Here is a 26880-nt window from a genome sequence, read left to right as displayed (position 1 = left end):
CTAATGTACATGCATACATGTACCATGGCTAGACATTTGTTATTTGGTAGTGATCAAAGGTGGGACCCTGGTTGGGGTTTATTTGATTCTGTCAATAGCAATGGTTGTCAAGCTTTGATTGATTCTGTGCATGGCAATGGTTGCCAGTGTATCGCGTACTAATGTGGCTGATCCCTATTTGGTCTGTTAATTTTACTTGGTTGACTGCTGCGGTTCTTGTGAGGATGAGGAAATGGCACCTTGTACGGTGTTGTTTGTTTATGTGTGAAAACTGAATTTGTAGCACCTAGCTAGCAACGAGTCACACCAAACAAGCCAGCTCAATGGGCGGCATCAAAACTAGCACCGCACAATACCGACTCAGACGGCACGCCATGGGCGCGCCCCAAGCCCCAACCACTGGTATACATGGTGAAGGAGGACAATTGGACCACCACAAGACGTCTTGGAGTTGTAGCAGTTAAGGAGGTCGGCGCCGCCTCTGCGCAACACGAAGAACACTGCATTAAACTGCATCCCTGCCACAAAAATATTGTTGCATCCTTGTACACTGTATATTCATAAAGAAAATCTAATTATTTAAAATAAGTTACATAATTTATGGAATACAGAAATAATATACAGTTGCAAATACATTTGTAGCATGTCCTGCGATACTTGGCTAGGTACTTAGGAATACACTTTCATGGTTTGTAGGCGATATGATAGGTCGATCTCCAACAATCTTGAGCCCCCCTTATGTATTTGCATCTCCTTCGTGTTCAAATCAAGAACAAGGGGTGCACTACATTGATTTTTCTTTTGTATATGTAGCAGCATCACGTCGCCGCTCCTGTTCCCAAATCCCTGAAATTCAATGAATATATCTGTGCCAGCGCTGAGAGGGATGTTTCGGCACACTGGCCATATTTTCTTTTCAATGTCAATTACATTTTTCAGCGACCAATAACTACCACCACCATCTGTTAGGACTGTGGGGTGTTGTAGCCACACAGATATCTTGTACCCCTCTATGGTGAGCAATTTCAATAGGTTCCCGTCCGATGATGTTGCCAAGTGGACCTGTCTTGCTTTGTGGTTCATGGGCGGGAGCTTCATTAGTACCGGCATCCCCGTGCTCACATCGTAGGAGACGATTTGGTCATCGCGGTATGTTAGCCAGTGGAGGACGCCTCCGTGAGGGACGGCGGGGTCGCTACATAGTTTCACAGACCACCATGGAAATTGATTGGGTCTCACCTCATTGGCGACAGGCTCCCAGGTACTACAGGAGGATGTGGCTATATGTACTTCGATGCTCCATCCATAGCTATGGGCAAAGAGCAGCATGAAGGAGTCATCGATGCCATCCACGGAAGTGAGTAGCACGTACTTATGTGAGGTACTCATGCTACTATGGAAACCTGGCGGTTTTGCAAGGAAGGTGCGTTGGTCAGTCATGGGATCATACACGCACATGCCAAAATTGCGCTCGGATTCGGGTCGCATTATGACATGTAGATGGTTGGAATTGTCTCGCACTAGGCGGCGCCTGCGATCAAGGACGACGAGGCCACGACAAGATGTCACCGGACGATACTCGCGAAGGATGTCGGCAGCGCGGCGTGACATGAAGGGCGAGAGGCGGTCATCGCAGAAGGACACAGCAGCTGGCGTAGGCGGGTGCACGAGTGTGAGAAGTATATTGTCAAAGGTGTAGAGATCGGCAATGATGCAGGGAGCAACTTGTTGGCTGATGCGGCGGATGAACGGCGGGCTTAGGATGTCACGGCGGAGATGCTTGCAGACCGCAGCGCAGCGGATCAGGGTGAAGAAGTCAGTGCGGGCTACAATCTCAAGCAGGACATCGACTGGGAGCGTCGCGATCAACAGGGCGGCAGGCCCACGTCGCCGGCGTTTGTGAGCCGTCGCGGCGCTCCTGCACGATCGAGCTAGCCATGACATGAGAAGGAAAGGCGCCATTGCAACCCGCCAGCCCTAAGATTGTATAGAATGAATTATAAAGAAAGAAAGAAAGAAAGAAAGAAAGGCATGGGCGACCGGGAGGCCCCAGATCCCATCGCCGCCGAACCTCCCCACTCCTCCTCCTCCCTTGCCGCCGCCCAAGGGCGCGTCCAGGCTAAGCCTAGCCGTCACCGGTGGCGGCGGGGACTCGGGCCCTCTCGCTCGGGTGGGGCTGGCGCGGGACGGCGCCGCCGGGCCGGAGCGTGGCGGCGGGCCGGTCGCCACGGCGGGTGGTGGCGGCGCCTCGACGACGTCGATTCCCCGCGGCAGGAGGCCTTGCGATCTGGTGCGTTGCGGCCGCCAGGGACGGCGGCGGCGTGAACGGATCGGTTCACGGCGGCGCGGCCGGATTGATCGCTGGTCGGCCATCGGCACGGTGGTGGGTGCGACTTGTCGGTAGCTGGGCAGATCCACGGGATTCTACCCTTGTCTGGCCCTTGACAGCGCGGGCAACTACGGGGGAAACCCTAGATCTTCTTGGGATAGAGCGATGGCGGCGCTTTTGCGTCGTAGTCCCTCTTTAGGGCATTGTTTTGGAGTTTGCTCTGGTTGAAGGGACCAACGACGTCGGCGGCGCAAGTCTGGTGGAGCAACTGCCGATGAAAATCATGCCGACTACGGTCATGGCGGACGATGGCGGCGTCTTAGATGTCGTTCCCTTGTCGAGGCATCGTCGTTGCAGTCTGTGTCATCAGGCTCGGGATGCTCCGGGGGAAACCCTAGATCTGGGTCTTCCAGATCGGACGATGATGGCGTTTTATTGCTTTCCCTCCTAGGGGCATCGTTTTGGAGTAAGTGCTGGCTGGGGGGTGGTGGAGCGGTGCTTCATCTCACACATCGATGGCGGCGGATATCGGCAGCATGGCGCTGTGGAGGCTCGGCGTCCGATGCACGAAGATGGACTCGCGCAAGAGGAGGTTGCTGTCTGGCGTCATGGTGACGTCGATGGCAGAGTGGCCAGACAAGGTAGAAGCCTCAATATGATCTGAAGACGGACCTGTGGAAGATGGCGGCGACGACAACACGAGTGCGTCTGACCGGATTGTGCCCCAGACCCAGTATGTGGCTCGGCTGGGGCTTCCGAATATGTTTCGGTTTCCGGCTTTTTGATGTTAGGCTTAGGTGAGTGGTTTGGGTAGTGGCCCAGCTAGCACCTCTTCATCATTTTAGATAGGAGTAGCGGCATGTGTTGCCAAGATGGTGGATTCAGGCATATTGTTGTAATACTTTGTAAGGTCCTCGAGAATAATCAATAAAGTGGCCGTATGCATCTCCCAGATGCAAAGGCCGGGGGTCATCCTCCTTTTCTAAAAAAAAGAAAGAAAGGCATGTGGAGGTATTTGAGTTGGACTGGGAAACGAAGCGCGATCGACGGAACGCAAAGATTTTCTTCCAAGCAGCTGGACACTAGCAGCGCAAGGGGGAATCTCGATCGATCGTCTTGTGCCGTACGTCGGACGAAGTGCTGCTGGGGTCATCTTTCTTTCATCTGATGATGAGGAAGCCGGCCGCCCAGTTGGCAAGTATCATACGAACAGGCTTTCAAAATTGCATTATTTTATCCGCTCGTGTTTGTTAACTGCACGTATGCGCATCAAACTCAAACTCGAACTCGCCTTTCCTTCTTAATTTGTACTACGTGCCATGCGACCAAGCCCCAGCCGGTAGCAGACTCCGTTTCTCTACACAGTTTCTGTTTGGAGCGTTCAACATTAAGGGGGCTTCCTGCCGGAGACAACGTACATATATGCGTGCTACTGTTCCTAACTACCAAACTAGTACGAGAAGTAGTACTCCTATATAGCACGCTACGGCCTTTAACTCAAAGACACACGATCCATGGCGTCACCGAGGCGCCGACCGAACGACGTGCCGGAGATTGTGCCGACGCTCCCGCCTGATCTCCTGCTTGAGATTGTGGCCTGCATCAACGACTTTTTCACGCTTATCCGCTGTGCCGCCGTCTGTAAGCTCTTCCGCCGTGAGATCCTCGATCCGCTGTTCATCCGCCGCTTCAGCCAGCAAGCGGCTTCCACCATGCTCGTGCACTGCACCTGTGACAAGGGGCTCGTGCATCCGGTCCACCCGCTCCCGTCTATAGCTGTGCTATTCTGTCCAAGGTTTTGGTTACCGAACGAGGCATTTTTATCGAGGGGGACTGGTAAACGTGGTTACCACAGTTACCGAGAATACCAAGAATATTTTGAACGAATTTTATAATTAAATTTTGAATTCAAATAAATAAATGAACAAACATTTGAACCAGAGACCACTCAAAACAGGAACTAGGTTGCTACCAGCACACGAGAACCAACTCTCATGGCCTTAATTACATCCTACGTACTACTCCCTCCGTTCCCAAAATAAGTGTCTCAACTTTGTACTAGCTCTAGTGCAAATTTGTATTAAGCTCAGGACATTTATTTTGGCACGGAGGGAGTATATTATAAATTGAGTGTTTAAATTCAAAAACAAAATCAAAAAAATGGTATTTTTTTTCTCGGTATATCGATTTACTGAGGGGCACAGAAATACGGGGTAACCATGGGAAATCTCGAAATTTCGACCGGTAACCAAAACCTTGATTCTGTCACAACTACCTCTCGGCCTATTTGTCACGACATGCCGCCAACCTCTCGTCCTACATGTCACGCCACGTCCCAACCTCTTTAGCCACTACTAATAAGGTGACATCCCGAGGCGGCCTCGTCGTTCTTGGTATTTATGCGCAACCCAAATCCAAGAGCTCCTCCCTGTGTGTGTATGATCCAATGAGCGGCCGCCACACCTTTCTCCCGAGACCGACAGGTATCCATACTACCTATGACAGCTTGTAAGTGTACGTCCTACTCATCGCCGCTTATGGTATCGACTGCTCATTCATGTTGCTTTTCTTTGTTCTCTGTGGACGGAGCATCAAAGTCCATGCTGTCACTTCCTCCTCTGGTACTTGGGGTCCTGTTACTGCTCATGGCGAGCCACCCTGACTTTCCATGGATGCACGTACTTGCATACAGAAGCCCTGCCATCCTCCGTGGTGGCATCATCCACTGGCAAGTAAACTGCAGTGACAAAACCCTCACATACAATGTGAGCACGTGGGCGCCAGGACAGGTGAAGCTCCCGCCCACTAATCCCAGAAAGCTCCAGTTGGCAACGTCACTGGACGGGAACCTATTGAAACTGCTCACCATAGAGGGGTTGAAGATATCAGTGTGGCTACAAAACCCTACGGTCCCAGCAGGTGGTAGTTGGTCACTGCAAAATGTGATCGACATTGAGGACAAAGTACAATCGGTGTGCCCAGACACACCCCACAATGGTGGCAAAGCGGTCATTGATTTTGTGGCCGCGAAGAGGAGTGGCGACGTAGTGGTGCTGCAGGTGTACATGAAATATCGTTCCTGTGGTCTGATAGTTCTTGATCTGCAGACAAAGGAGATGCATGTGCACAAATGGGGCTTCTCATTTGTGGAGATTAATCTATAATCCCGCCTAGAAACTATGAAAGTATATTTTCCTACCTAGCTAGACAAGTAAAGAGGGCAGTATGCAAGTAAACAATAGTTTTTAAATAGCCGTTCAGCACGACGCTGCTAAATGATCGTCTTCACAAATTGTCCGCTATAGCCTGTTATAGCCCGCTATAGCTGATTTGGAGGTCTACCGCTATTTTTTCATAGCCCGCTATTTAAAACACTGAAATAAACAGATGTCTACGCGACTAAAGCATTCTGTTGTCGTTTATTACGGCTCTTGGATAGCAACAGAGAAACAGGTGATTACATACATGAAGTGATTAAAAAGTGGCCGTCTGCATCTTATGGTGCAGAGTTTTCTATCATTATCTTACACAAGTGTATATATGAATCTGAATATTCAGTGGACCAAGATCAATTGAAAATTAAGTGATTTCCTCTTGAGACTCCATACACTCAATTATTTACTGCCCACTTGTTATCTTGTTCTGATTGGTTGCTGAAATTAAACTATGGGATTGTTCACCCAAATAATATTTAAATCCTTGGCTCCTTGTCTCGCTGATATCGGGCAGGATGCTAGTGTGCTACTGCCAACAGGGAGCAAACACTAGTAGGAAACCTTATAGCAGTAGTTCATCCGCGGCTCCGGACCAAAACGAAAAGCCGACGGTAATTTCTGAAATGGCTGCGGTGTCGGGAATATAGACAGTCCCACTGTTAGTTGCTATTGTCTGGCGTTGACCAAAGAACAGACGCCGCTGCTATTCTGGAAAGGATATCGCTTGTGTTCGGTGCGCCGGCTAAAACTTCAGCCGGTCACACGCATGACACGTAGAGCGCTCCCTGCTCCTCCCACGACGCACGAGACATGTCCTGTGGAGCCTGCGCACCGCCCCACCCCACCTTTTCCCCTTTCCTTATCCATCCACGCACTCATCTATCGTCCCTTCCCCTGTTTCTTTTCCCCACCGAATTCTCCTCCTTCTTCGCCATGGACGCCCGCCTTCCTTTCTCTTTTGCCATGTGGTGGCTGTGGCTAGTGCCCTCCTCCCCCTTCCCTCTCCTCCCCGCTTTGCACCCTGTGGTGCCCGCGACCCGCCATGGCCGTCGCACACACACACGCATCCCTTGTGCCAGGTGGTGGCTATGACTGCCGCCCACCTCCACTTCTTCCCCGGCGATGGCTACCCTGTAAGATTTTGGCTGGAACCCGCATCTGCTTGTGCTACAACCAGGGGCACGAAATTGCTGCGACCGACCACAGCATCGCCTGCGGCACTGACGGCGTTGTGGTACGCGGCAAGGTTTTTGCTGCTATTGGTTGTAGAAAAGCTGCAATCGGTTGTCCAGAAGCTACAACCGGCATCACAGAAGTTGCGACGACGGTGACCCGCGGGATGACAATAATTGTTCTGAGGGAACCAACCCGATTTCTTTTTGCTACCATCGGCTTTGTTTTTTGCTGGAACTAGCATCCATTTTTGCTACCACTATCACATTTTTTTTGAAACCAGAGGATTTTTTGCTACCATAATCTTTGTATTTTGCTGGAACCAGCCATTTTGATTGCCACCACCGGCTTTGTGTTTTGCTGGAACTAGCATCCAAATTTGCTACAACCGTGTGTGGTTTGTGCTGGAACCAACGTATTTTTGCTACCAGCGTATTTTTGTTCTGCTGGAACCAGCCCAATTTTTTGCTACCACCGGCTTTGGCTGTGAGCGACGCCGTGTAATCATTAATGCTGAAACGGGGGTCGGCAGCACCGGCGAGGAGGAATGGATTTTGTGGCCGGCGCCATGGCGACGCAACCATGAATGCAGGGAAAGTGAGGAAAAGCTGCTGCGGGTCAACTGTTTTTTGTTGCGTTTTGACGACGGCGAGCGTCGGCGATGAGCTTCGACGGCGAGCATCAGAGGCGAGCAAGGGAGCGGCGACCTCGCCGGGAGCGCACGCACAGGCTGCGGGAGGAGAAGATTGGCTGCAGGAGGAGAGCGTTTTTTCTTGAAAGCGTTGACTAGAGAAAGAAGAATGGGTTGGGGATTGAGATGCCAGATCGGACGGACCCTACTGACTACATCGGATGGCTGAGGCGCGACCGGCCGAAACTTTGGGCCGGCGCGCCGGCGCCTATCATCGCCCTTCTGGAAAATAGCGCCGGTGTCTCATTTTCTCGTACAAAGGAACGCATGCAAATTTTACTCTATATCAACGGCATAGCTACCAATTGCGACGCCACTAATGTTCTCTCACACAATTCATGTTAGATAATTAGTACAATTATTTTTTGACAAGTGTCAGTGGTAACTGAATAGTTTGGTAAAACATGTGCTTTTCCAGTCGTGTCGGTTTCTTCTACCGCACCATCCAAATCACCATATTTCTTACTCATCTTTAACTAGGCAAAATTTCTCATCATTCTTAAATATGTCACCGCTAATTATAACATTGACACATGCACACATACGTAATGTAGTGAAAACTTAGTTTATCCATACATATGTTTAGAACATATATCATTACATATTGATTGGCTGCCAAAATATGTTGCATCCGCTAAGGACATAGCTACCCCAGATTATCATTGTAGCTACAAAATGTACGTCCTCATATCTAAATATAACTACATTACCACACTACGTAAGTGTTCTAGAGCGCAAAGAGGCCACAGAAATGCTTGCCGAGTGCGAGCCGCCCCTCGACCGTCGTCTTCTACCTCGCTCTTTGCCAGCCCGCCGCGCAGTCCGTTTTTTGACACACGCCTAGAGCACGGGTCTGTTTGCGTCGAGCTTGGAGACCGTAATCCCAGCAACCATAACCGCGTCATCAGCGGCCTGCAAGGCGCCGTCCGCTACAACCCGGAGCACGGACTGCCCAAAGACCGCTTTGAGCATAGTCGCCTCCTCCATGTCTGACCGCGCATACACGACGCCAGCCATGGTCGGCCGCATCGTTGGTCGAGGCGCCACATTGTACGCTGCCTTCTTGAGTGCTTGGTCGAGACAACTAGCATCACTTCCTCCTCCTGAACCGCATTCTGCTACGGGGAATGGTCGTAGAGTAACACAAGCGGAGCCTCCTGGACCGCCTGCCGCGCCTATACCAGTGGAAACACGAGGACAGCGGCCTCACCGATGGCGAATCCAAGCAGGGATACCTCCTATGAGAGACTGTACATACTATCGGCGACTAGAGTGTGAGATCGAGGTCTAGGCGGCAACGATGTCGCTCCTCCTGAACGCATTCTGCTACGGGGAATGGTCGTAGAGTAAAACAAGCGGAGCCTCCTGGACCTCCTGCCGCGCCTATACCAGTGGAAACACGAGGACAGCGGCCTCACCGATGGCGAATCCAAGCAGGGATACCTCCTGTGAGAGACTGTACATACTATCGGCGACTAGAGTGTGAGATCGAGGTCTAGGCGGCAACGATGTCGATATGCCCCCCCCCCCCCCACACACACACACAACATGCGGTCCGTACATGTGATGGTGACAGGAAGGTTCGTCACTGTCAACGTCCTGTGGTGGTGCGCTGCGGGCGGCGGAAACGCCGAGACTACAGATCCAACGCCCGCCCGGCAGCAGAGCCCGGCCGTGCATATCTCAGAGATGCGGCCGGCAAGCAGCATCTTCCAGTGGCCTTCCATGACGAGCTCCTGTCTGGTCTGCGGGTTTTTTGGCAGGAAAGACAGCGAGAGTGCGTGAGATGAGCGAGAGAGGGGGTTTCTGATGAGTAGGACCCATTCATCAGCAACAACGACGCACACATGGGATACTACCGGCGCTGAAAACAGGGTTGGGCTGCAGTAAAACATTAACGGTGTCGGCCACTACTAACATCACTCTGGTGCACCTATGTGCATACATACAAATGAATTTAATTAATTAAGTACATTCTTGTCAGAAACAATCCTGTGATTATAGTGCAAACTATTAAAAATAATATGCAATGTGTACCTTCAGTCAACTGGCCAACTAGAACTCCAATGTGATCGATTGAGAAATTATTCTCTGGGAATCTTCAGTGCGATCCCTAAGACATCATGTGGAATATGATCATCAAGCAACTTACATGGCAAACTATGTATAAGAGTCTCATATTTAATCCAATGGCTATATTAAGGTTATGGAAACACACCAAGGAAAGTTTCCAATTTTTTTAGTTCATTAATACACAGATGTAAAATAAAAACCTAATCAACTAAAACGTATCACGGGCGTTCATCACCTCGGCTAGCGCCGGTGGTAACTTAGGTGGTGACATTGGTTGTGGGAATCAACGTTGATGGGCCTAATCCGAGTTGAGGGGGCGAAGAAAACAAGTTATGCATTAACCCTGATAAATATTCAACATTTGAGTCCAATAATAAGTGTACACTCACGAGTTTTCCTAGAGCCATGGGGCAATGGCCCCCTTTGGCCCCGTGTTCGGATACAGGACGGAATGAGCCAACAATTAGTAATTTGAGAAGTGATGAGAGAGAAATATTTTTTTCTACTTTAAAGTGCATTGAGAAGATATCTCTGTACCGCTTACATTCCGCTTAGTTATCTGTATCGGTTTAACTTTATCCTAGTTGAGTTAGTGGCCAGTGTTGGCCGGGTCATGTGTGCGTGCGTGGTGACCTTAGGCGTGGTAGCTAGCTAGGTGTGTGTGCACGTTGGGTATAAAAAGCCCTTCCAGGTACTGATTAAGAAGCACCGGTGTGTTTGCCGAGCCACGGTAACGGTATGAGCCGAGCTGGGGGTATGTGCCCAGTAAAGTAAGGCCGTTCATGCGGCAGGGCGTTTGTGCGCTGAAAAAAATCCAGTGTGCTCTTTCTTTCACCTTCGTCCGAGCGAGTGAGAGAAGATGAGCGGCGAGCTGGTCCGCGATTTGCCCCAACACTCGATGCCGCCTTGTGGAACCCTTCCTTTGTCGACCAAGAACGGCTCGGCGAAGCCCGAAGCCATTCTCCCCATTGCTGGTCAGATTCTACTAGAGGGGTACAACCTTATACACCGTGCACAAGACGACCGCATTCAAAGCAGAAGTGTGGGATTTTCTCGTAAGAGAAATCAAACCAAGTTTGTTCCATGTCATCCTCAAACTTCTTGAGATAGAAACCTCTCGCCAAAGGCTCAAAAACTGAAAGTTTAACTCTGAAATGAAGATTAGTGCCCTTGGCAAATCCATCTTCCTCAACATCCACACGTACTGACTCACCCAACCAATTCCCTAGTGCTTCACCAAATGCCTTTGAACGTTTATCCAGTGGTAAATCAGCAACCCTTACCCAACCTTCAACCGTGTCAAAAGTCATCTCTGATGGACGAGTAATCCCATCATAATCCTTTAGGACCAGCACGCTGAAGTCGAATTGCCACGGGCCGTTGTTTAGCGCATGCCTCCAGTCCCCCTCACTACCAAAGTTCACAACAAACATGTTTCTCCCAATATTCTTGAACTGAGCTTCACGGTGGAGGCCACAAGCCCCAGGCATCGCTTTCTCTAGCGCACGAGAATTCAGAGTCCTTGGAGTGAAAGCTTTCCTGATCGCTGACCACTTCGCTGCTCTTGGTTGTTCCTGTCCAGATGCCTTGAAGACAAAGCCTGTTGCTTCCTTCTCTGTCATCACCAGACCTCCCATGCGCGCCGTCAGACCCGCCGCCTCCGCCGACACCTTGCGGTCCGCGGGAGATTGCGAGTCAGTCTTAGCCTGCCTTCCCGGAGGCGTCTTCACTGCTGAAGCTGCCATAGTCGCCCTGTGTGCCGAAGCTTTCGGCGTCCCCGCCGTCGCCGACGTGTGAGCTGGCTGTCTCGGTGTCGCTGCATTCTCAGGGTCCGTCGCAGCACTCTTCAGCGTCGTCCCGTTCCTCATCCCCTCTGCCATGGCTCTGGAGAGAGATGCTCGACGATCTACGCACTAGGGAGCGCCGTCGCCCCTTCGCACGTCACCGGAAACACAGGACCACAGTATGGAAAACCCTAACCTTAACTCTCGGGCTGATCGCCTAGCAATCGCCCCAATCGCCCCTCCGTGTTTTCCTCAGGAGGTGGACCCACGAAAAGTCTTTACTGTATTTTTTCGGTCCTCTTTCCTTTTATTCAAGGAAATTTTTTAAAATCAACCCGATAATTTCCGGAGGAAATAAGCCGTCTCGCCAGCATGACATGCATCCTCGTGGGGCCATTTACACGCATCCTCGTGCTACCTTATCCAGTTATCCTTATCCCTAGCGTCAAGGCGAGCCGCTCATTCCCTTTCCTCTTCCCAGCGAAATCTCCATTCCTCTTTCTTCTAGCTCTGTCACACAACGAACCATCTCCTGCTTCGCTATCGGCCCTCGTCGGAGCAGCCGTGGGTCGGCTTGCAGCAGGGGTCAAAAATTTGTAGCACACCCGCATCGACCTGCAGCGCCGGCGAACTGTAGCGTCCATATTGACTAGCAATTCCCGTGCGCTGGCTCGCTGCAGCCGGTGTTTGTGAGCCTGGCGGTGCTGCGAGGGAGCGCCCCGCTTTTGGTAGAGCGTGCTGATGCAGCGTCTCCAGTAGCGCGGGGGCAGAGCGCCGATGCAGTGTCTCCAGTGGCGCGGGAACGTCTCGGTCTCCTTGCTGCTGCCGGCGACGCTGCAATGAAGCAGGAGGAGCTGCTGCCCGGCAGCGCGACAAGTCAAGGATGGCGACGCTGCCATGAAGTAGGCGTTTCTGCCGGGGCTGCGATGGAGCTCGGCCGGAGTTTCAATGGAGCTTAACTGGAGTCGTCGGAGCTCCGCCGGGGCTGCAATGGAACTCAGCCGGAGTTTCAATGGAGATTCGCCGGAGTCGTCGGAACTCCGTCGGGGCTGCAATGGAGCTCAGCCGGAGTTGCAAGGAGCTATGCCGGAGCGCCAGTGCTGCATTGGAGCTCCGTTGGTGCTGCTATGGAGCTCGGCCGGAGTTGCAATGGACCTTCGCCGGAGTGTTGGTGCTGCGTTGGAGCTCCGCGCCGGGCTGCGCTGGAGCTGCGTTGAAAGCTCGCTGCTGCCTGCTGTGATCCAACAACCCCCGTCACGCTGATTGGACGGATAAACAGGCGGATGATTTCTTACGGCTGATTTTTTTCAATGAGAAACAAACTGGGCGAAAACTACGCCGTGATCCAGCATGCACGCGCCATCCCACGGATCGTGAACTCACCCATACGTTACAAAAACGTAACCACGACCTGGCCGAGCGTGTACGTACACTCACGTCAGACCATGTTTAATGCATGCAACACGTTACATGTGTTGTACCAACTATATGCAGACTCAACACAAAACCAAAAAATATAAACCTCAACGTGAACGGGCATGTTTCAGGCTACAAATTCCAAACAAATGCAGGTAAAAACTAGCTTACTCACCTAATGCAGACTAATGCAATATCTGAACCACACCTTGTAACAAGATTAGCACCAACAGCTCCATGGTGCACTTCATGGTCAGTGACCACCATCTGGTGTGCCCGCACGTGTGGTGCCGCTGCCCTGAGCCTGGCTATGGCTTCCTCGGCCTGCCGCCCAGCTTGCCGAGCACCACCTATGGCCTGTGATCGACGAGATCCATATGCAGCTGGCAGAGCGAGGACAATAGCTGCTCTCCGCGGAGGACCAGGAGCGGCTGTTCCTGCTGGTGCGCGTGAGCGCCGCCACGGAGGAGGAAGGCCCGGTGTCGGCATGGTACAGGTGCAAGATACTAGATGAAGGTCCTGATGGACGCCAAGGCGAGGAGCTGCACCGTCCCCATCATGGAGGCGGCTATGGACGTCGTGGAGGCGGCCATGGACGTTGGGGGCAGGTACCTGCCAGTGATGGCCGACGTGCCGCCGCAGGAAGGAGGTATCGTCCTCCTTGTCAGCAACCTCCGTCTCCCATCGACAAGCAGGTCAAGGCGTGGATGAACCCTCATTCTCGGGGTTGACGATTAGCTGGTCAGCTCCGGTTCTTTATCTAATCTAATGTACATGCATACATGTACCATGGCTAGACATTTGTTATTTGGTAGTGATCAAAGGTGGGACCCTGGTTGGGGTTTATTTGATTCTGTCAATAGCAATGGTTGTCAAGCTTTGATTGATTCTGTGCATGGCAATGGTTGCCAGTGTATCGCGTACTAATGTGGCTGATCCCTATTTGGTCTGTTAATTTTACTTGGTTGACTGCTGCGGTTCTTGTGAGGATGAGGAAATGGCACCTTGTACGGTGTTGTTTGTTTATGTGTGAAAACTGAATTTGTAGCACCTAGCTAGCAACGAGTCACACCAAACAAGCCAGCTCAATGGGCGGCATCAAAACTAGCACCGCACAATACCGACTCAGACGGCACGCCATGGGCGCGCCCCAAGCCCCCAACCACTGGTATACATGGTGAAGGAGGACAATTGGACCACCACAAGACGTCTTGGAGTTGTAGCAGTTAAGGAGGTCGGCGCCGCCTCTGCGCAACACGAAGAACACTGCATTAAACTGCATCCCTGCCACAAAAATATTGTTGCATCCTTGTACACTGTATATTCATAAAGAAAATCTAATTATTTAAAATAAGTTACATAATTTATGGAATACAGAAATAATATACAGTTGCAAATACATTTGTAGCATGTCCTGCGATACTTGGCTAGGTACTTAGGAATACACTTTCATGGTTTGTAGGCGATATGATAGGTCGATCTCCAACAATCTTGAGCCCCCCTTATGTATTTGCATCTCCTTCGTGTTCAAATCAAGAACAAGGGGTGCACTACATTGATTTTTCTTTTGTATATGTAGCAGCATCACGTCGCCGCTCCTGTTCCCAAATCCCTGAAATTCAATGAATATATCTGTGCCAGCGCTGAGAGGGATGTTTCGGCACACTGGCCATATTTTCTTTTCAATGTCAATTACATTTTTCAGCGACCAATAACTACCACCACCATCTGTTAGGACTGTGGGGTGTTGTAGCCACACAGATATCTTGTACCCCTCTATGGTGAGCAATTTCAATAGGTTCCCGTCCGATGATGTTGCCAAGTGGACCTGTCTTGCTTTGTGGTTCATGGGCGGGAGCTTCATTAGTACCGGCATCCCCGTGCTCACATCGTAGGAGACGATTTGGTCATCGCGGTATGTTAGCCAGTGGAGGACGCCTCCGTGAGGGACGGCGGGGTCGCTACATAGTTTCACAGACCACCATGGAAATTGATTGGGTCTCACCTCATTGGCGACAGGCTCCCAGGTACTACAGGAGGATGTGGCTATATGTACTTCGATGCTCCATCCATAGCTATGGGCAAAGAGCAGCATGAAGGAGTCATCGATGCCATCCACGGAAGTGAGTAGCACGTACTTATGTGAGGTACTCATGCTACTATGGAAACCTGGCGGTTTTGCAAGGAAGGTGCGTTGGTCAGTCATGGGATCATACACGCACATGCCAAAATTGCGCTCGGATTCGGGTCGCATTATGACATGTAGATGGTTGGAATTGTCTCGCACTAGGCGGCGCCTGCGATCAAGGACGACGAGGCCACGACAAGATGTCACCGGACGATACTCGCGAAGGATGTCGGCAGCGCGGCGTGACATGAAGGGCGAGAGGCGGTCATCGCAGAAGGACACAGCAGCTGGCGTAGGCGGGTGCACGAGTGTGAGAAGTATATTGTCAAAGGTGTAGAGATCGGCAATGATGCAGGGAGCAACTTGTTGGCTGATGCGGCGGATGAACGGCGGGCTTAGGATGTCACGGCGGAGATGCTTGCAGACCGCAGCGCAGCGGATCAGGGTGAAGAAGTCAGTGCGGGCTACAATCTCAAGCAGGACATCGACTGGGAGCGTCGCGATCAACAGGGCGGCAGGCCCACGTCGCCGGCGTTTGTGAGCCGTCGCGGCGCTCCTGCACGATCGAGCTAGCCATGACATGAGAAGGAAAGGCGCCATTGCAACCCGCCAGCCCTAAGATTGTATAGAATGAATTATAAAGAAAGAAAGAAAGAAAGAAAGAAAGGCATGGGCGACCGGGAGGCCCCAGATCCCATCGCCGCCGAACCTCCCCCACTCCTCCTCCTCCCTTGCCGCCGCCCAAGGGCGCGTCCAGGCTAAGCCTAGCCGTCACCGGTGGCGGCGGGGACTCGGGCCCTCTCGCTCGGGTGGGGCTGGCGCGGGACGGCGCCGCCGGGCCGGAGCGTGGCGGCGGGCCGGTCGCCACGGCGGGTGGTGGCGGCGCCTCGACGACGTCGATTCCCCGCGGCAGGAGGCCTTGCGATCTGGTGCGTTGCGGCCGCCAGGGACGGCGGCGGCGTGAACGGATCGGTTCACGGCGGCGCGGCCGGATTGATCGCTGGTCGGCCATCGGCACGGTGGTGGGTGCGACTTGTCGGTAGCTGGGCAGATCCACGGGATTCTACCCTTGTCTGGCCCTTGACAGCGCGGGCAACTACGGGGGAAACCCTAGATCTTCTTGGGATAGAGCGATGGCGGCGCTTTTGCGTCGTAGTCCCTCTTTAGGGCATTGTTTTGGAGTTTGCTCTGGTTGAAGGGACCAACGACGTCGGCGGCGCAAGTCTGGTGGAGCAACTGCCGATGAAAATCATGCCGACTACGGTCATGGCGGACGATGGCGGCGTCTTAGATGTCGTTCCCTTGTCGAGGCATCGTCGTTGCAGTCTGTGTCATCAGGCTCGGGATGCTCCGGGGGAAACCCTAGATCTGGGTCTTCCAGATCGGACGATGATGGCGTTTTATTGCTTTCCCTCCTAGGGGCATCGTTTTGGAGTAAGTGCTGGCTGGGGGGTGGTGGAGCGGTGCTTCATCTCACACATCGATGGCGGCGGATATCGGCAGCATGGCGCTGTGGAGGCTCGGCGTCCGATGCACGAAGATGGACTCGCGCAAGAGGAGGTTGCTGTCTGGCGTCATGGTGACGTCGATGGCAGAGTGGCCAGACAAGGTAGAAGCCTCAATATGATCTGAAGACGGACCTGTGGAAGATGGCGGCGACGACACACGAGTGCGTCTGACCGGATTGTGCCCCAGACCCAGTATGTGGCTCGGCTGGGGCTTCCGAATATGTTTCGGTTTCCGGCTTTTTGATGTTAGGCTTAGGTGAGTGGTTTGGGTAGTGGCCCAGCTAGCACCTCTTCATCATTTTAGATAGGAGTAGCGGCATGTGTTGCCAAGATGGTGGATTCAGGCATATTGTTGTAATACTTTGTAAGGTCCTCGAGAATAATCAATAAAGTGGCCGTATGCATCTCCCAGATGCAAAGGCCGGGGGTCATCCTCCTTTTCTAAAAAAAAGAAAGAAAGGCATGTGGAGGTATTTGAGTTGGACTGGGAAACGAAGCGCGATCGACGGAACGCAAAGATTTTCTTCCAAGCAGCTGGACACTAGCAGCGCAAGGGGGAATCTCGATCGATCGTCTTGTGCCGTACGTCGGACGAAGTGCTGCTGGGGTCATCTTTCTTTCATCTGATGATGAGGAAGCCGGCCGCCCAGTTGGCAAGTATCATACGAACAGGCTTTCAAAATTGCATTATTTTATCCGCTCGTGTTTGTTAACTGCACGTATGCGCATCAAACTCAAACTCGAACTCGCCTTTCCTTCTTAATTTGTACTACGTGCCATGCGACCAAGCCCCAGCCGGTAGCAGACTCCGTTTCTCTACACAGTTTCTGTTTGGAGCGTTCAACATTAAGGGGGCTTCCTGCCGGAGACAACGTACATATATGCGTGCTACTGTTCCTAACTACCAAACTAGTACGAGAAGTAGTACTCCTATATAGCACGCTACGGCCTTTAACTCAAAGACACACGATCCATGGCGTCACCGAGGCGCCGACCGAACGACGTGCCGGAGATTGTGCCGACGCTCCCGCCTGATCTCCTGCTTGAGATTGTGGCCTGCATCAACGACTTTTTCACGCTTATCCGCTGTGCCGCCGTCTGTAAGCTCTTCCGCCGTGAGATCCTCGATCCGCTGTTCATCCGCCGCTTCAGCCAGCAAGCGGCTTCCACCATGCTCGTGCACTGCACCTGTGACAAGGGGCTCGTGCATCCGGTCCACCCGCTCCCGTCTATAGCTGTGCTATTCTGTCCAAGGTTTTGGTTACCGAACGAGGCATTTTTATCGAGGGGGACTGGTAAACGTGGTTACCACAGTTACCGAGAAATACCAAGAATATTTTGAACGAATTTTATAATTAAATTTTGAATTCAAATAAATAAATGAACAAACATTTGAACCAGAGACCACTCAAAACAGGAACTAGGTTGCTACCAGCACACGAGAACCAACTCTCATGGCCTTAATTACATCCTACGTACTACTCCCTCCGTCCCAAAATAAGTGTCTCAACTTTGTACTAGCTCTAGTGCAAATTTGTATTAAGCTCAGGACATTTATTTTGGCACGGAGGGAGTATATTATAAATTGAGTGTTTAAATTCAAAAACAAAATCAAAAAATGGTATTTTTTTCTCGGTATATCGATTTACCGAGGGGCACAGAAATACGGGGTAACCATGGGAAATCTCGAAATTTCGACCGGTAACCAAAACCTTGATTCTGTCACAACTACCTCTCGGCCTATTTGTCACGACATGCCGCCAACCTCTCGTCCTACATGTCACGCCACGTCCCAACCTCTTTAGCCACTACTATAAGGTGACATCCCGAGGCGGCCTCGTCGTTCTTGGTATTTATGCGCAACCCAAATCCAAGAGCTCCTCCCTGTGTGTGTATGATCCAATGAGCGGCCGCCACACCTTTCTCCCGAGACCGACAGGTATCCATACTACCTATGACAGCTTGTAAGTGTACGTCCTACTCATCGCCGCTTATGGTATCGACTGCTCATTCATGTTGCTTTTCTTTGTTCTCTGTGGACGGAGCATCAAAGTCCATGCTGTCACTTCCTCCTCTGGTACTTGGGGTCCTGTTACTGCTCATGCGAGCCACCCTGACTTTCCATGGATGCACGTACTTGCATACAGAAGCCCTGCCATCCTCCGTGGTGGCATCATCCACTGGCAAGTAAACTGCAGTGACAAAACCCTCACATACAATGTGAGCACGTGGGCGCCAGGACAGGTGAAGCTCCCGCCCACTAATCCCAGAAAGCTCCAGTTGGCAACGTCACTGGACGGGAACCTATTGAAACTGCTCACCATAGAGGGGTTGAAGATATCAGTGTGGCTACAAAACCCTACGGTCCCAGCAGGTGGTAGTTGGTCACTGCAAAATGTGATCGACATTGAGGACAAAGTACAATCGGTGTGCCCAGACACACCCCACAATGGTGGCAAAGCGGTCATTGATTTTGTGGCCGCGAAGAGGAGTGGCGACGTAGTGGTGCTGCAGGTGTACATGAAATATCGTTCCTGTGGTCTGATAGTTCTTGATCTGCAGACAAAGGAGATGCATGTGCACAAATGGGGCTTCTCATTTGTGGAGATTAATCTATAATCCCGCCTAGAAACTATGAAAGTATATTTTCCTACCTAGCTAGACAAGTAAAGAGGGCAGTATGCAAGTAAACAATAGTTTTAAATAGCCGTTCAGCACGACGCTGCTAAATGATCGTCTTCACAAATTGTCCGCTATAGCCTGTTATAGCCCGCTATAGCTGATTTGGAGGTCTACCGCTATTTTTTCATAGCCCGCTATTTAAAACACTGAAATAAACAGATGTCTACGCGACTAAAGCATTCTGTTGTCGTTTATTACGGCTCTTGGATAGCAACAGAGAAACAGGTGATTACATACATGAAGTGATTAAAAAGTGGCCGTCTGCATCTTATGGTGCAGAGTTTTCTATCATTATCTTACACAAGTGTATATATGAATCTGAATATTCAGTGGACCAAGATCAATTGAAAATTAAGTGATTTCCTCTTGAGACTCCATACACTCAATTATTTACTGCCCACTTGTTATCTTGTTCTGATTGGTTGCTGAAATTAAACTATGGGATTGTTCACCCAAATAATATTTAAATCCTTGGCTCCTTGTCTCGCTGATATCGGGCAGGATGCTAGTGTGCTACTGCCAACAGGGAGCAAACACTAGTAGGAAAACCTTATAGCAGTAGTTCATCCGCGGCTCCGGACCAAAACGAAAAGCCGACGGTAATTTCTGAAATGGCTGCGGTGTCGGGAATATAGACAGTCCCACTGTTAGTTGCTATTGTCTGGCGTTGACCAAAGAACAGACGCCGCTGCTATTCTGGAAAGGATATCGCTTGTGTTCGGTGCGCCGGCTAAAACTTCAGCCGGTCACACGCATGACACGTAGAGCGCTCCCTGCTCCTCCCACGACGCACGAGACATGTCCTGTGGAGCCTGCGCACCGCCCCACCCCACCTTTTCCCCTTTCCTTATCCATCCACGCACTCATCTATCGTCCCCTTCCCCTGTATCTTTTCCCCACCGAATTCTCCTCCTTCTTCGCCATGGACGCCCGCCTTCCTTTCTCTTTTGCCATGTGGTGGCTGTGGCTAGTGCCCTCCTCCCCCTTCCCTCTCCTCCCCGCTTTGCACCCTGTGGTGCCGCGACCCGCCATGGCCGTCGCACACACACACGCATCCCTTGTGCCAGGTGGTGGCTATGACTGCCGCCCACCTCCACTTCTTCCCCGGCGATGGCTACCCTGTAAGATTTTGGCTGGAACCCGCATCTGCTTGTGCTACAACCAGGGGCACGAAATTGCTGCGACCGACCACAGCATCGCCTGCGGCACTGACGGCGTTGTGGTACGCGGCAAGGTTTTTGCTGCTATTGGTTGTAGAAAAGCTGCAATCGGTTGTCCAGAAGCTACAACCGGCATCACAGAAGTTGCGACGACGGTGACCCGCGGGATGACAATAATTGTTCTGAGGGAACCAACCCGATTTCTTTTTGCTACCATCGGCTTTGTTTTTTGCTGGAACTAGCATCCATTTTTGCTACCACTATCACATTTTTTTTGAAACCAGAGGATTTTTTTGCTACCATAATCTTTGTATTTTGCTGGAACCAGCCATTTTGATTGCCACCACCGGCTTTGTGTTTTGCTGGAACTAGCATCCAAATTTGCTACAACCGTGTGTGGTTTGTGCTGGAACCAACGTATTTTTGCTACCAGCGTATTTTTGTTCTGCTGGAACCAGCCCAATTTTTTGCTACCACCAGCTTTGGCTGTGAGCGACGCCGTGTAATCATTAATGCTGAAACGGGGGTCGGCAGCACCGGCGAGGAGGAATGGATTTTGTGGCCGGCGCCATGGCGACGCAACCATGAATGCAGGGAAAGTGAGGAAAAGCTGCTGCGGGTCAACTGTTTTTTGTTGCGTTTTGACGACGGCGAGCGTCGGCGGTGAGCTTCGACGGCGAGCATCAGAGGCGAGCAAGGGAGCGGCGACCTCGCCGGGAGCGCACGCACAGCTGCGGGAGGAGAAGATTGGCTGCAGGAGGAGAGCGTTTTTTCTTGAAAGCGTTGACTAGAGAAAGAAGAATGGGTTGGGGATTGAGATGCCAGATCGGACGGACCCTACTGACTACATCGGATGGCTGAGGCGCGACCGGCCGAAACTTTGGGCCGGCGCGCCGGCGCCTATCATCGCCCTTCTGGAAAATAGCGCCGGTGTCTCATTTTCTCGTACAAAGGAACGCATGCAAATTTTACTCTATATCAACGGCATAGCTACCAATTGCGACGCCACTAATGTTCTCTCACACAATTCATGTTAGATAATTAGTACAATTATTTTTTGACAAGTGTCAGTGGTAACTGAATAGTTTGGTAAAACATGTGCTTTTCCAGTCGTGTCGGTTTCTTCTACCGCACCATCCAAATCACCATATTTCTTACTCATCTTTAACTAGGCAAAATTTCTCATCATTCTTAAATATGTCACCGCTAATTATAACATTGACACATGCACACATACGTAATGTAGTGAAAACTTAGTTATCCATACATATGTTTAGAACATATATCATTACATATTGATTGGCTGCCAAAATATGTTGCATCCGCTAAGGACATAGCTACCCCAGATTATCATTGTAGCTACAAAATGTACGTCCTCATATCTAAATATAACTACATTACCACACTACGTAAGTGTTCTAGAGCGCAAAGAGGCCACAGAAATGCTTGCCGAGTGCGAGCCGCCCCTCGACCGTCGTCTTCTACCTCGCTCTTTGCCAGCCCGCCGCGCAGCCGTTTTTGACACACGCCTAGAGCACGGGTCTGTTTGCGTCGAGCTTGGAGACCGTAATCCCAGCAACCATAACCGCGTCATCAGCGGCCTGCAAGGCGCCGTCCGCTACAACCCGGAGCACGGACTGCCCAAAGACCGCTTTGAGCATAGTCGCCTCCTCCATGTCTGACCGCGCATACACGACGCCAGCCATGGTCGGCCGCATCGTTGGTCGAGGCGCCACATTGTACGCTGCCTTCTTGGAGTGCTTGGTCGAGACAACTAGCATCACTTCCTCCTCCTGAACGCATTCTGCTACGGGGAATGGTCGTAGAGTAACACAAGCGGAGCCTCCTGGACCGCCTGCCGCGCCTATACCAGTGGAAACACGAGGACAGCGGCCTCACCGATGGCGAATCCAAGCAGGGATACCTCCTATGAGAGACTGTACATACTATCGGCGACTAGAGTGTGAGATCGAGGTCTAGGCGGCAACGATGTCGCTCCTCCTGAACGCATTCTGCTACGGGGAATGGTCGTAGAGTAAAACAAGCGGAGCCTCCTGGACCTCCTGCCGCGCCTATACCAGTGGAAACACGAGGACAGCGGCCTCACCGATGGCGAATCCAAGCAGGGATACCTCCTGTGAGAGACTGTACATACTATCGGCGACTAGAGTGTGAGATCGAGGTCTACCACACACACACACAACATGCGGTCCGTACATGTGATGGTGACAGGAAGGTTCGTCACTGTCAATGTCCTGTGGTGGTGCGCTGCGGGCGGCGGAAACGCCGAGACTACAGATCCAACGCCCGCCCGGCAGCAGAGCCCGGCCGTGCATATCTCAGAGATGCGGCCGGCAAGCAGCATCTTCCAGTGGCCTTCCATGACGAGCTCCTGTCTGGTCTGCGGGTTTTTGGCAGGAAAGACAGCGAGAGTGCGTGAGATGAGCGAGAGAGGGGGTTTCTGATGAGTAGGACCCATTCATCAGCAACAACGACGCACACATGGGATACTACCGGCGCTGAAAACAGGGTTGGGCTGCAGTAAAACATTAACGGTGTCGGCCACTACTAACATCACTCTGGTGCACCTATGTGCATACATACAAATGAATTTAATTAATTAAGTACATTCTTGTCAGAAACAATCCTGTGATTATAGTGCAAACTATTAAAAATAATATGCAATGTGTACCTTCAGTCAACTGGCCAACTAGAACTCCAATGTGATCGATTGAGAAATTATTCTCTGGGAATCTTCAGTGCGATCCCTAAGACATCATGTGGAATATGATCATCAAGCAACTTACATGGCAAACTATGTATAAGAGTCTCATATTTAATCCAATGGCTATATTAAGGTTATGGAAACACACCAAGGAAAGTTTCCAATTTTTTTAGTTCATTAATACACAGATGTAAAATAAAAACCTAATCAACTAAAACGTATCACGGGCGTTCATCACCTCGGCTAGCGCCGGTGGTAACTTAGGTGGTGACATTGGTTGTGGAATCAACGTTGATGGGCCTAATCCGAGTTGAGGGGGCGAAGAAAACAAGTTATGCATTAACCCTGATAAATATTCAACATTTGAGTCCAATAATAAGTGTACACTCACGAGTTTTCCTAGAGCCATGGGGCAATGGCCCCCTTTGGCCCCGTGTTCGGAATACAGGACGGAATGAGCCAACAATTAGTAATTTGAGAAGTGATGAGAGAGAAATATTTTTTTCTACTTTAAAGTGCATTGAGAAGATATCTCTGTACCGCTTACATTCCGCTTAGTTATCTGTATCGGTTTAACTTTATCCTAGACCCATTGTGGCCGAGGCGATGCTGGTCGTCGGTGGAAAGCCGTTGTGGTGAAGCTGATGTGGCGGGAGGCGAAGACGTTGGTGATTGACGGTGTTGTCTCCAGCCAACGGAGCTGACCTCTGCGTACTCCGGCCTAGCCACACGGCGCGGTTCTGTCGCTTGTGGCCACCTAGCGAGATCTAGCGTTATCGGGGAATACAGGGGCAGACGATGCCCCTGGCAGTGTTTTGCAAACCAGTGACATATATGTGAAATACAGGTGTGTAACCAGAAACAGGCCGGAAACTTTACGACGCAAAAACGACCATCCAAGCAGATCGTTCGGATTTTATTTCGAGGGTATACTTAAACCTGTAAACCGCTTGAAAATGGCAATGTAAGCGCGGTCTCGGTATATCATGTTCCTGTCCGCGTTGCCAAATTCAATGTCGCGTTCTGGAGTATCTCACTCGCTCAGTCTGCTCCCTATACAAGCAGCTCTCCTTCGCTCTGTCCCCACTGTTGCCCTTTTGTACCTCGTACTAACACTACTTCCACACCCCTAATGCACTCATGTTATCTTTGATTCAAACAACTTATTCTAGATGTGTATTATCATTCAATGTGGTATTTCTTTTTACTCCCACCATCCGGAAATACTTGTCGGAGAAAAGGATGAATCTAGATGTATTTTAGACATAGATACATCCATTTGTATCCATCTCTCCGACAAGTATTTTGGGACGGGGGGAGTATTTTTCATGTTCTAATACCATTTCAAGATCTATTTGCTATGACCTTTTATACCCTCTACTAACACTACTTCCATACCCTTAGTGCACACATGTTCTTCTCATTCAAACACCTTATTGTAGATGTGTTTTCTCATTTAATGTCGTTTTATTATTCATGTACTCATAACCACTTCAAGATCTATTTGCTACGATACGGCGGCGGGCACGAATAACCCTCCAAGTAGCGACTGCGAAGAAGCGGCAATACTTGAGCACGCCATGATAAGTAGTTATCCGTCGTGAGCTTCACCGGAATCATGTGCGCAAAGTAAAACGGTGCAATAGGCACAGCATGATCCGAAGAGGGCGATGGCGCATAGAAACGCAGGGGCACGGACAAAGCCACCAACTTCTCTGATGGTCCACCGTAGGGCACCGAGGCCGTCGGGTAGGCGGACGCCAATGGAGCAGAGGGGCCGTAGGGCGCCGGCAAGGCAGATTGAGGCAGCCACGGGTTGACCATGATGGTACCAGTGCTCGGCGGTGGCGTCGACGCAGCATAGGAGGCGACACCATGGGACGGCGATGGTGGTGCCGAGATGCCGTAGGAGGCAGCGCTGAGGGTTGTCGGCTGCTGGGCGCCGTGGGTCAGCGGCAGCTGGGTGCCCGGGAAGCCGTATGACGGCGGCTGCTGGACGTCGTAGTACGGCGGCTGCTGAGCGCCGTGGATCGGTGCATAGCCCACGGGAGTGCCGTAGAGATGCCGTTCGCTGTACGCCTGCGGTGCAAGTCCAGATGGAGGCGTTGCATCGTCGACTGTTTGCAGGGCAGTGTATTGACCAATTGATGCAGATCCATGCATTGACGACCCAGCCATGGCAGGTGCTGCGGCGGCTTGGGAAACACCGGCCAGAGAGACTAGCGGCTGCGACATAAAAAACGGAGAGGTGGTAGCGGCGTGAGCAGCCGCGGCTTGGGCTGCAGCAGCTGGGGCGACGGCTGCGGGACCATAGGCGAACGGGACGATCGCAACAGGAGCGGAAGACATCGATCGATGACCTAACCTGATACCATGTTAAACGCGCTGTTTTAAATAGCCCGCTATAGCTCCGCTATAGCACGCTATAGCGTTTACAAAAGGTCTTGCGCTAAGAGACTTTGGTCCAAACAAATGAATAAACATTTTAAATAGCGCGCTATAGCTTCGCTATAGCACGCTATAGCATTTGGAAGAGGTCCGCCGCTAAGATGCTTAGCGCGCTATTTAAAACTATGGTTAAACGTAGTATTGTGAAGTGTGCAATACAATATACAAGACATGCAAAAGCCAGATAGAAATACAGTCTAACATTCTCCTCGTGTCCAAGTGCTTAACCAAAAAAGAAATAAGGATAACATTCAATGAGAAGACGACAGTGAAGATTGAACCTATGAACAGAGACGAGATTTTTTGAAGTTTCAGGAACATGTAGAATTTTGTTTACATGCAAAATTTTCATGGGGGGTTTTGACAATTGACTACCAACATGAGTAATTTTCATACCAGAACCGCATGCAGTGTGAACTTAGTTCAGTTCGTGGTACTTGTGTCTGGTTGTCCGCTTGTCCAGCTCACCGGTGATGTGATTTGTGGCTTCGTTGTCCGCATACCGGTTGGTCTTGATGCCGTAGACATTAGTGACCGCATTTGCCTCCTACTCCTAGTAACTTCACATCATGTTTTTTCTTTTTGTTTTGAGTCGCACGTTATATTTTAGGGATTGAGATGAACTGCCTAGTTTTCACGACCGAAATATCCCCATGTACTGAAGAACTCTGACGATGCACTGCCGACTCCTGAAGCAGGGAAAGATTCCTCAATTACCAGCCCCCCACCAGGGAAGAGATAAGAGGGAGTTTAACTCGTACTCCCTTTCCCCTTCGCTCGTTAATTCCCCAATCCTCCAATCAAATAATCTCAAGCAAGATATCGGTCGGGAGTGTTGGTGTCTACTCTTGCCCTAGCACTCACCGGAGTTCTCTCTCTCTCTCTCTCACTCACCGGACTGGAGGTAGACGAAGAGGAGTACAGAAGAAGAAGAAGGAGCTGGGAGACATAGCAGAATTTCTTCCCCGCGCACGAACACTGCAGCCGCACGTATGACCTTGTATTCCCTCGAGCAACAAACTCGAGCTACAAACACACCAGTCTACAATGACCTCCACACGGGATTTATACCCAGGCCAGCGTGTCCACGATCCCCATGCTCCCACCTGTACGAGCCCACGGTTCGGCCCGCCTTGGCCGCATCCACCACGCGCGCCCGTACGCACGTACCGCGGCGAGCCCACCCCGATCGCCTCGCTCTCCCCGGACCAAGTCGCCAACTGACTACGCCTACTATGACGTGTCCCGTGTACATGCACACGCGCGCCCAAGACACTACCCACACACGCAACACCTACTCGGCCCTAACATCAAAACGATAAAGCCACCAAGTTGTCTCATCGAAGAACCGAAACCAACGCGGCCGGACACGAGATCCAATCGCCCGGGTGTATGCGCCTACCCAACCAAATTAACAACGAACGAAGGATCCAATCTCACTACTGCAAGCAAATCCGCCCTCTACATTCACAGGAAAAACAAGAAATCTACAGAAGCCGTGGAAACCACTCTGGCGGACGAAGAACACAGAAGCCGAAATCAAATCCG

The sequence above is a fragment of the Triticum aestivum genome, chromosome 7B (assembly GCF_018294505.1).
Source record: "Triticum aestivum cultivar Chinese Spring chromosome 7B, IWGSC CS RefSeq v2.1, whole genome shotgun sequence".
Classification (NCBI taxonomy): domain Eukaryota; kingdom Viridiplantae; phylum Streptophyta; class Magnoliopsida; order Poales; family Poaceae; genus Triticum; species Triticum aestivum.
The sequence above is the reverse complement of the archived record's forward strand: the minus strand, read 5'-3'. Positions refer to the sequence as shown.